The sequence below is a fragment of the Vombatus ursinus genome, unplaced genomic scaffold (assembly GCF_900497805.2).
Source record: "Vombatus ursinus unplaced genomic scaffold, bare-nosed wombat genome assembly UNPS02014798.1, whole genome shotgun sequence".
In the NCBI taxonomy this organism is placed as follows: domain Eukaryota; kingdom Metazoa; phylum Chordata; class Mammalia; order Diprotodontia; family Vombatidae; genus Vombatus; species Vombatus ursinus.
The window spans coordinates 41,425,482-41,436,752 of record NW_020954576.1 but is presented as its reverse complement, the minus strand read 5'-3'; the positions used below and the strand labels follow the sequence as shown (position 1 = coordinate 41,436,752).

Sequence of the window (11,271 nt, the reverse complement as noted above, 5' to 3'; positions counted from 1 at the left end):
AGATACTTACTAGCTCTGTGACCCTGGGCAAGTCACTTAACCCTGTTTACCTCTGTTCCTCATCTGTAAAATGAGCCGGAGAAGAAAATGGCAAACCACTCCAGTATCTTTGCCAAGAAAATCCCAAATGGGGTCATGAAGAGTCGGCATGACCGAAACGACTCAACAATAACATCAAAATATTCGGCATAAATTGAATGAATGTTCAGTATCTAGTAGATGTAAAACAGTGGAGAGAGGAAGCAGGAATAAGTTCTAGTGGGTAGAACCAGGTAAGCCTTCAAGGGAGATGTGGTAACTGAACTGGGTCTTGAAGGTAGAATAGGTAAAGGGATTAGCAAATATCCTGAGGCGGGAAAAGGTAGGACCTGGGACCAGAAAGGGACGAAGGAAGAGACAAGTAAATCAGTATAGCCGAAATTTACTTGGAGTGCAAAGGGATATATCCTATTATGGAGCCTGATATTCTTGTTGCTTGACTGGGAATTTTTAAATATTCTAATTTTCGGGGGAAGGTACACATGGCTCTAGTGGGAGATATTTTTTCAACTCCTTAAGCAGCCTCTGAACTGTATGTCCTCAGGCCAGCATGTGTTTTCTCCGGCTTCTCCTGTCCTCACCACCAGCTCCTCGGAGGGGGTGAGAGAGGAAGGGGTGAGAGAGGAGGGGGTGAGAGAGGAGGGGGTGAGAGAGGAGGAGGTGAAAGCGTTTGCCTCCGTAACCTCAGCTGGCTGCTGCTCTACCCCACCCCTCTCCTCTCAGTCTAGTCCCTCCGCCTACTCCTCTTTGTCCGCCCCCGCCCCCACCCCCACCCCTCAGGCGTGCTTTTTGGGACTAAGTTACCTCCCATTGATTCACTTTGCTCTCTCTGGTGTCCCTCGGGCGGCCAGGGCTGCATCCCAGAAGTAACTGCATGCCGGGGCTCTAGCTTGGGTGCCCAATAACGTCCTGGACTCCAACAGGGCACCGAAGTTAACGTGAGTCCCGGAGGCAGTTCTTGGACCGAGGTAGGGCTCACCCCGGGAATTGCCCCGGGGGCTAGCGGGGAGTTTGGGGAGGGGGTGAAGGGAGGTGGAGGTCTCTCTAGCTCCATCCCTTCCACTCTGAAACCGAAAGCGCTGTGTGTTAGGGACCACTTCCTCTCGCCTGCCAAGCCCAGACGAGGTTGTGGGGCGGCCTCTTTGCCCAAGGACAGGCCTGGGCTGGGGACCCCCGCTGCTGCGTCTCCTTTCGTGCTTCCTCTCCTCTAACGGGGCCGGGGCCCGGCAGAGCCTGTTCGGGATCGGGACTAGCAGCTGCCCTCCCGGCGGGCACGACAGGAAGTTTTACATTCCCTCCACTTAGGGGAGAAGACGTGGAGAGTCTCTTCGCAGACCGGGAGAGAGGGGCGAGGAGTTCTCCCACGAAAAGGCAAGAAAGATCCAGAAAGGAGCAACGAGAACCCCAGGGCAACACCTCAGTGGCCTGGGCTTGGCGGGGAGGGGTGCAGGGAGGGCGGTGCCAACATTTGTGGAGTGTGGAGACCTGAGAGCTTGGATTCCTGGGGTCCGCGGGGCAGCTGTCTCGGGGCAGACGACGGGAGTGGGGGGCGACGGTAAATTGGGTGTAGGAATGATTTCCCAGGGTCTTAGCTCGGGTCCCGCCTCTGGGGTGGGGTAAGGGTGAGGGGATAGATTTTGCTGGGGGGGAACGGGCATTCCGAAGCCTTGCTTGGGAGAGTTGTTGAACGAAGTGGAATAACTTAGAGGCTAAGGTTCGCTCTGGTGAGTCCTTGGGGCGGGGGGGGGGGGTAGGGGGTGTGTAGGGCCCTGAAGTGAAAGGCCTGGATCTGCCCAAGGTTATTTGAAAATTCGCTTTACTTCTGTAGGTTGCCTCATTTAATCTTTACCACGGCCCCATATGACAGGAGGAGCTCAATTCTACAAATGAAGAAACTGAGGCTCAGAATGAATTTGTCATGGTAACACAACTTAGTAAGTCCCAGGACTAAGAGCCAGATTTTTTGACTCTCAGACCAGTATTAGAACCATCCGTGCTTCTCAGTTCAATTCAGTTCAACAAACATTTATTAAACACCTACTACGTGTAGGGCCTGTGACACAAACAAAAAATAAAAGTCCCTAACCTAAAGCGACTTATATTCTGCTGGGGGACTTGTATGCTGATAAGTAAATACAAAGTAACCTGAAGAAATAGAAATAATTAACACCCGGGGTGGGGGGAGGAACCAGGAAAAAGCACCTTGAAAGGGGAGTGACACCTGAACTGTGGTTTGAAAGAAGCCAGGAATTCTAGAAATAGACAGAAATGAGGAGGGAAGCACATTCCAGGCATAGGGGAGAGTATATGGTACGGAGCCTATAGATGCAATGTCATGTACGGGACCAGCAAACAGGCCACTTTTACTGTAATGAAGAGTATGTGAAGGAGAGGCATTTGAAATAAGCTTGGATTCTTGGGGAGTAGAGGTGAGACCAGGTTGTGGAAGGTTTTGACTTCGGCAGTTAGGAAAACATCTGGGGTGTAACTAAAGCTTGTGGTCTTTGATGCCTCCACTTTGCACCAAGTCCTCATAACAAAAAGAAGCCTGTGAAGTCATTTGCTTGGATGGAATGCCTTTTTCTTCCTTTGGAAGAGATGTTAGGGGAGAAAACTACAGAAGGAAAGGTAATAAAGCAATTTTGTAACACCTACTATGTACCAGACTTCTTACAAATATGATCTCATTTGGTCCTCACATCAATCCTGCAAGGTAGGTGTTATTATCTTAATTTGACAATTGAGGAAGCTGAGGTAAAGTGACTTGCCCAGGGTCATGCACCTAGTAAGTGTCTGAGGTTAGATTTGAACTCAGCTCTTCCTAACAGCAGGCCCCACTCTCTAGCTAATAGCCAACCTCGATGTCTTCAAAACTATAATGTTGATAGATCCTTTGCCTACATACTTTTATCCTGTGTACTTGTGGCTTAATAAGGCTAATCCTTTATTATGTTAATTTTATACAGTTTGCAAAATGGTAGTTTCTGCCATTTCCTAAAGCCACAATGTTTACTGGAACTTAGCTTTCTCTACTAGACCGATAGTCTTTCATGGATCACTCCTCTTCTTGTAAGATTTAGTTTTTATGCTTTTGCTCCCTTTTCTACTTATATTTGAAGTTCTAAGTGTTAGAATTGTCTAAACTTTCTCTCCAGGGGAAATCGGTCCCATTTCTTTTCTTACATTTTCTTACACACAAAATCATTCACCTCTATTTTTTTTATCTTCCTGCCTCTCCTAACAGTTTTTATCCCACCATGTTCTACCAAGCTTTTGTACTTTTCATTTCAAGAGCTACATTATCAGCTACATTATACATTATTTGGTGCTGGGAGAATAAGGATATCCATAAGTCAAAAAGCCTACCCACTGGTGATTCTTTCTCTACTTTGCCCAACTCTTTCTTCAGAGAACTAGAGAGAGAAGAATTTATATCTGTTATTCAAATACTCACTGTTGAAAATTCTCAGTCAGTATAATTTTTATTGAAAGTGTGAGCCAAGCAATATGAAGAAATTCAAGATGCCAGTTTTCTTTCTTTCTTTTTTTTTAATTTTTAGGTAATTGGGGTTAAATGACTTGCTCAGGGTCACACAGCTAGTAAGTGCCATGTGTCTGGTCTGAGGCTGGATTTCACTTTGGGTCCTCCTAACTAGAGGACCGGTGCTCTATCCACTGCACCACCTACCTGCCCTCAAGATGCTAGTTTTCTTAGCACTACTGAAGAAAAGAAACTCAGATTCTGATGTAAACAACTGGACAAGATCAAGTCCCCCCAGTTGGGTCAGAATAAAAAAGGGAAGCTGAATAAGATAAATGGGGGAAAAATTAATACCTTGAACACTCGAAAGTATAGAACTTCAAAAAATTTCTCAGACTTGTATGTGATAATAGTAATACTATTGCCATCTCCCAGTTGGGAAAGTCTGAGATGATTAAAAAAAAAAAAACCGACTAAATTTAATAAATAAATTTGTGTTTTTTACTAATCACAGGAAAGCCTCCATATATTTGAAAAACGTTAATATATTTCTCTACAAGACATATGTTGTTTATTCAGGCTACAAGAAGGCAAGCTGCATATTTTCTTATAGCTATATAAAAGTCAAAATTTTAATGCTGGACATACTTTCTGAATTCGTGGACCCCTCGAAATAACTTGGGTTCTCCCTGTTCCCACCTTCTCAGGGGTTTACAAACTACGCAAGATGGAAACCACTTCAGACAACATGACTTTCTAGAGTTCTTTTGGGTCTAAAAATTGACTATAGTAGGAAGAATGGATAGCAGTCACTGGCCATCTCTGAACAAATATTGGTGGAATGCCCAGTGTGTTCAGACACATGTGCTGAGTGGCAGGGATTCAGAGAAGGAGGGGATTTGGTCCCTGCCTCTCTCCTGTTTCATGATATTGAGAGTAAAGGGTTCTTGGATATTGCAAGGCAAATAATTTGCTGAATATTATGCCAAACCTGAGCTCTTTGACCATTGAGACAGAAGATTGGTGGAAAGTTAAAGTCAGAATTTGGCTGGGCAGTCCCTTGGAGACTAGTTGTTACCTCAGACATAGCAATTACTTTGAAGTAATTAGAAGTATTCTTTGCTTTAGATAAATGTTTCCTTTCCCTACCCCAATCCCTTCCAATATGCTTTCACATTTTAAATCTAATCTAACTTTATCCTTAACTCCCTTGTGGATTAGAACAGGCAGGAATTAGTGGTGCCCAGTCTACATCCCAGAAGCAAGAGAGCAAAGGGTTGAGGTGAACTAGAAAAAGTAAAACCTATTTTGGAGGGTAAGGGAATGGTTTAGGTGGAGATCCAAGAGAGTGAAGAAAACGCCTGCCAAAGCCAAAGGAAACAGAGGCTGCCAATCCAGAGAGTCAGGTGGAGAGTGAACTGAAATCTGATGTAAATTAAAATAGGTGTGGAGCCAGTAGCAGATCCACACAGAGGAAGGACAGGGAAACACCTGATTGAGAGGTGCAAGGCTTTAGTGATTGACAGATTGCTTCATGTAAATTGCCAACTAGAGACAGTATCTTTTTATGGCACTGGTGTGCTAGCTATGCCCAGTTCTCCATCAGGTTTGTCTGCCTCTCACTGCACCCAGATCTTACAGATGGGAAAAGCTGAAGTACTTAGAAGTTAAAGTGACGGGTAATTTAACTACAGAAATCATGTAAAACAGAGGTAAAAACCAGCACCCAGCTTCAGTTCCCAGTGCCAGACATTCTCCATTAGGCTACTATTTATTAATCATGCATCTACCAATTGGAACCAGCAAATTTTTACTGATGAGAAAAACTGTAAAAGGCAGTTACTTAAAACATACAAACTTCAAAAACCAGTGGATAGAGCCTTGGGTGTGACATCAGGAGGATCTGAGTTCAAATTCAGCCTCAGATAGTTACTGTGTGACCCTGGGCAAGTCATTTTACCACTGTTTGCCTCAGTTTCCTCATCTGTAAAATGGGGATAACAATTGTACCTACCTCCCAGAATTATTGTGAGAATTAAATGACGTAATGCACAGTGGCTGACACATAGTAAAAGCTATATCTTGTTGTTCAGTTGTTTCAGTCATGTCTGACTTCATGACCCCATTTAAGGTTTTCTTGACAAAGATTCTGAAGTGGTTTGGCATTTTCTTCTCTAGCTTATTTTTTAGACGAGGAAACTGAGGCAAACGGGGTGAAGTGACTTAACCTAGGGTCATACAGCAAGTTAATTGTCTGAGGCCAGATTATAAATGTTAGCCATTATTATTAATATGGTGTAAAGCATGCTGGATCTGGAGTCAAAGGACCCCAGTTTAAACCATACCTCTACCACCTACTACATTTGTGACCTTGGGCAAGTCAAAGTGGATAGGATCCTGGTCTTGGACTCAGGGATCCCTGGGTTCAAATGGTTAATGGGGATAGCAATCTTCTTAGTCCCCCTTTGGAGGAGGAGCTGGAAGGATGGGGAAACTCGAATGAGATAGCATATATTAAGCTCTGAGTTATAGCATATAGATATCAAACATGGGAGGCCTCGGGTCAGCAACATTCCCAAGTGTGACCAGAATCAGATTAAAATGTAATGGGGCAACATTTAACAAAACACAGTAGAACATAGATAATGTTTACATGTGGTTTTCTAAGTCAATGTGCAGTGGCAGGGAATCTTAGATATAGTTTGGTGGCCCAGGTTTCTAGATGAGTTTAACACTACTGGTGTAGTGGATAAAAGAGCCATCCTCAGTCAGGAAACTCTGAGTTCATACTGGCTGTGAGATTCAATGGGTCAGTGCCCCCAAGCTTAGGCTGTCAGTTGTAAGGTTGGTAGAGGGAATTTTCTCATTGAGTTCTCTGTATCAAAGAAATCCTAAATCTGGTCCAAAATGTGAAGTTCCCTGCCAATGTTAAAGCAGGCTATAAATGTCAGTTGTTAAGCCACGTCATCTCTCTGGTCCTCAGTGTCCTCTGTAAAATAAAGGGGTTGCACCATATGACCTCTGAGGTCCCTTCCAGCTCCAAGTCTGTCACCCAGCAATCCCTCTGGCTTCTCCTTTTGTCTCCGTACTCTCTTTCTTGGACCCCTGTCCCTAATCCATGGATCTCAAAGAATACTTGTGCAGAGGCAGAGGAGGGTGGAGTTACCCAGGGCACAGAATTGAGATGTTTTATGGTTTAAAGTGTAGTAGTTTTAGTTAGAAAACACAGCTTTGAACTGTAATCTTGGTTTCCAGAGTAGCTGCATTCTACTTTGTCAGTAGGGTGGTACAGTGGGAAAAGCCTCTGGCTTTGGGAGTCAGAAGATATAGGTTCAAATCGTGTCTTTGATGCTGCCTGTGTGATCTTGGGCAATGCATTTAATCTCTGTGGGCCTCAATTTCTTCAACTGTAAAATGAATGAGTAGGACTAGGATGGCCTCTGAGGTGCTTTCCAGGTCTGCATCTCTGATCATATTTTACCCTTTCTTGCCTGGCAGAAAACCCATCTTAGGAATCATACCTTCATTTTGTACAACTCCCAAGAACCTGAAAGATATTTCAATAGAAACACTTGTGATTTAAGGGTCATTATGTGTTAGTTCCTACAGGAATAGTGCTTTCCCAGTGAGTTTAGTTAGTGTCACCAATAGGCCTTGAACCCTGCTAGGGTTCACAGTCAGGGTGGGAGGTGTTCACATGCCAAGGGCCTATGTCAGTCAACAAACATTTATTAAGTGCATACTAGCACTGGGGATACCAAAAAGCTGGGGGAGGGGGTGGCAAAAAACAAACTTTGCCCTCATGGAGTGTACATTTAAGTGGAGGCGATATAGAAGAAAAGTGAGCAAGACAAGCACATTTAATCAAGTTACGTTTCATAAAAAAGATTCCACCAAGTGAAAGTCAGGAGAAAATACAGTCATAAAAAACTAAGATGTCACTAGCTATAATAATGACAAGAAAAATAAATTGAAGAATTAGAATAGGCAATGAGGAAACAAAACTATCAGTCTTTGCAGATAATATGGTAGTATAATTAGAGAATCCTAAAGAATCAACTGAAAAACTAGTTGAAAGAACTAATGTAGATTTTAGCAAAGTTGCAGGCTATAAAATAAACCCAAATAAATCATCAGTATTTCTATATATGTCCAACAAATTATATAAAGAAAAGATAGAAAGAGAAATTCCACTTGAAATAACTGCAGACAATACTTAGGAGTCTCCCTGCCAAGATAAACCCAGGAGGTATATGAACACAGTTGAACCCAGGAACACAAAGGCAAATCTAAACAGTTGGAAAAATATTATTTACTCATGGTTATGTTGAGTCAAAATTTAAAAATGACAATTCTGCCTAAATTAATTTTACTTATTCAGTGCCATACCAATTGAACTACAAAAAATTATTTTATGGAGCTAGAAAAATAATAACAAAATTCATCTGAGAAAACAAGTGGTCAAGAATATCAAGAGAACTAATGAAAAAAAAAATGTGAAGATCAGTACCTGATCTCAATTATATACAAAGCAGTAATCATGAAAACAGTCTGGTACTGGCTAAACAGAGTGGTGAGTCAGTGGGATATATTAGGTGCACAATATACAGTACCAAATGACCATAGTAATTTAGCATTTGATAAATCCAAAGATTCAAGCTTTCGGGATAAGACCTCACTATTTTGACAAAAACCATTGGGAAAATTGGAAAACAGTTTGGCAGAAACTAAGTACAGACAAACATCTCATCATATACCAGGATAAGGTCAAAATGGATTCATGATTTAGACATAAAGGGTAATAGCAAATTGGGGGAACATGGGAAATCTTGCCAGTTAGATCTGTGGATAAGGAAAGAATTTGTGTCCAAACAAGGGGTAGAGAGTATCATGGAGGTAAAATGGATAATTTGGATTACATTATATTTACAAAGGTTTGCACAAACAAAACCAATGCAGTCAAGTTTAGAAAGAAAGCAGGAAATTGGGGGAGGGGGCAGATTTTACAGCAAGTTTTTTTTGATAAAGGCCTCATTTCTCAAATAAATAGAGAAGTGAGTCAAATTTTTAAGATTGAGTCATTCCCCAATTGATAAATGGTTATGAACAGAGTTTTCAGAAGAAGAAATCAAGACTATCTATATTCATATGAAAAAATGCTCTAAATCACTATTGATTAGAGAAACGTAAATTAAAACAGCTCTGAGATACCACCTCACATCGGCCAGATCGGCTAACCAGACCGAAGAAGAAAATGAAAAATACTGAAAGGGATGTGGGAAAAATTGGTACACTAATGTACTATTGATGGAGTTATGAACTGGTCCAACCATTCTGGAGAATATTTTGGAATTATGCTGGAAAGCTATAAAACTGTGCATACCGTTTGACCCAGAACCACTACTAGGTCTATATTCCAAAGAGATCAAAGGAAAAGGAAAAGGACCTATGTGGGGAAAAGTATTTATAGCAGCTCTTTTTGTAGTGGCAAAGAATTAGAAATTGAGGGGATGCCCATCAATTGGGGAATGGCTGAACAAGCAGTAGTATATAATTGTGATGTCATACTATCCAGCTACAAGAAATAATGAGAAGGATTGTGTCAGAAAAACCTGGGAAGACTTATATGAACTAATGCAAAGTTTCATTATTTCATTATTTTTCTTTCTTTTTTTTTGCAACATGACTCATATGGAAATATGTTTTGCATGATTTCACATGTACAATTGATATTACATTTCTTGCCTTCTCAATGAGGGGGAAGTGGGAGGGAGGGAGGGAATTTGGAACTCAAAATTTTTTAAATGAATATTAAAAATAGACAATTAACAAATTTATTTAAAACAAACAAAAAACCAACCAACAACCCCAACCTGTCAGAGAATCTGCAGGAGTTGAAGGAAAAGGATAATAGTCAGGAAGTAAGCCCACAAACTTGGTTGTGAAATAACTGACCTAGACCCTTAAGTGGGAGTAGTTGATTGATGTTACCTAGCTGAGGTGGGAAATATAAGAGAGGATGAGCAGTGAACCCTGATGAGCAAATTTTGATTTTTTGGGTTATTGCTGTAAAGAAAAGGGTTATTGCTGTCTAATGAGCTAGAGGGTGGCTTGAATTCTGATTTTTTGTTTTAGGTTATGGGGGCTATTTTCTATTTCATCACTTAGATTTCCTTGTATGTTTCTTAGTCAAGCAGGGTGGTAGGGTGTGGTAAGTAGGGAAAATTACTTATCTAGGTAATTACTAGGAGGAGGGAATCCAGAAAACCCACCAGTTCACTTCAAGGCTTCCTGATTGGTCAGGAGTGATTCAAGAATTGGAAAAATGGATGAATCAGATCAATTCAGGGAGGCCAGGGCTTGGTCGGTCCCAAAATTGACTGGGATATTCAAGGAGAGGAACTGCTTTTCATTTGGGTTGTAAAGGAGCCAGATGCTATGACATGGGCCTTCTATCTTAGAGAATAATATGGACCATGATAGGCAAATTTAGTTAAGGACCAAATTAAAAGTTTATGCATCACTCAGCATGGGATTAGGTAGATTTATTTTTTATGTTCTTTTCTCATTATCTTATTCTTCAATATTATTCTGAATTCTTGCAGTCTGGAGTATGGAAACAAGAGTTAGAAGAGGGAAAAGGGAGTGGTTGCTGGAAATGGGTTCCCAAACAAAGTAGTTGTGGCAGTAGAAAGGAGACTGGTGAGAAGAGGTTGATTATAACATGTCCAAATTCTGGAGACTAGGCTGGGCCAAGGCCTGAGGGAGGGCTGAGAAAGAGGTACATGGCCATGAGTCAGGGTTCAGGGATAAGGGAAAGTTTATAAATCATTGAAATGCAAAACAGTGCTTGGCACATAGTAAATGTTTAAGAAATTTTTTTCACTAGTTTCATTCCTCCATTCACGAAGGTAAAAGCTCCTAGAATGGTTCTAAGCAGAGGAACTGTTTCCCTAGGATGATAATTACAACTTAGTGAGGCCCAAGGCCCAATGCCAGATATTTCTCAAATGTAGCCTTCTTATCAAGGTCTAGGTTGTGGTAGAATTCCTGTATGGGCCTATTAACTTTGCACATAGGAACCTTTGTTCCCTAACTTCATCTAATTCTGCAAACCCAAGCTATACATCTTGCAGACATTCTCATTTGGTCATGAGAGTTTTAGTGTTTTAGCAAAATCCATCCATCCATCAGTTAATCAGCATGCATTTGTTAATAGCCTACTTCATGCCAGATGAAAAGACAAAAATAAAACAGTCGTTGCCGTCAAGGAGCTTACACTTTATTGGGGAAAAACACATATACACATAAAAGTAGATACAAAGATATACAGAGTATAGGCAAAGTAATTGAAAGGGGTGGGGACAGTAGGAGCTAGAAGGATCAGATTGGGAAAGACTTCACATAGGAAGTACCATTTGAGCTTTGAAGAAAGCTAGAGATTCTAAGAGGTTGAGGTGAAGTAGGGGAGTTTATTTCAGTAATGGGGGACAACCTATGTAAAGGATACAGGAGATGGGATGTAAGGTATGGGGAATAATTAATAGGCCTGTGTAATAAGCCTGAAAATGTGGGCTAGAGCCATATCGTGAAGGGGCTTTAAATGTCGAACACAGGAATTTGATTTTAGAGTCAATGGGGAGGCAACTGGAGCTTTTTGAGCAGGGAATGACATGGTACTTTAGGAATATCAGTTTGGCAGCTGAGTGGAAAAGTGGAAAGAAGCTTGAGGCAGGGAAAACAATTTGGAC

At 41.6% G+C, this 11,271-nt stretch overlaps 1 protein-coding gene across 4 annotated transcripts in view; it reads left to right on the top strand.

The window, feature by feature from the left end:
* Positions 1–844: 844 nt before the first annotated feature.
* Positions 845–11,271, top strand: part of TRAF5 (TNF receptor associated factor 5) — a 53,526-nt gene continuing 43,099 nt past the window's right edge. Inside the window, exons 1-2 of one of the 4 annotated variants that reach the window (XM_027870885.1) lie at positions 845–1,007; positions 1,345–1,410. The gene's annotated coding sequence lies outside the window, so the exon portion shown is untranslated. Of the gene's footprint in view, positions 1,008–1,175; positions 1,411–1,872; positions 1,974–11,271 lie in introns of those variants that run through there. The other 3 variants (XM_027870887.1, XM_027870886.1, XM_027870888.1) reach the window with 3 other exon arrangements.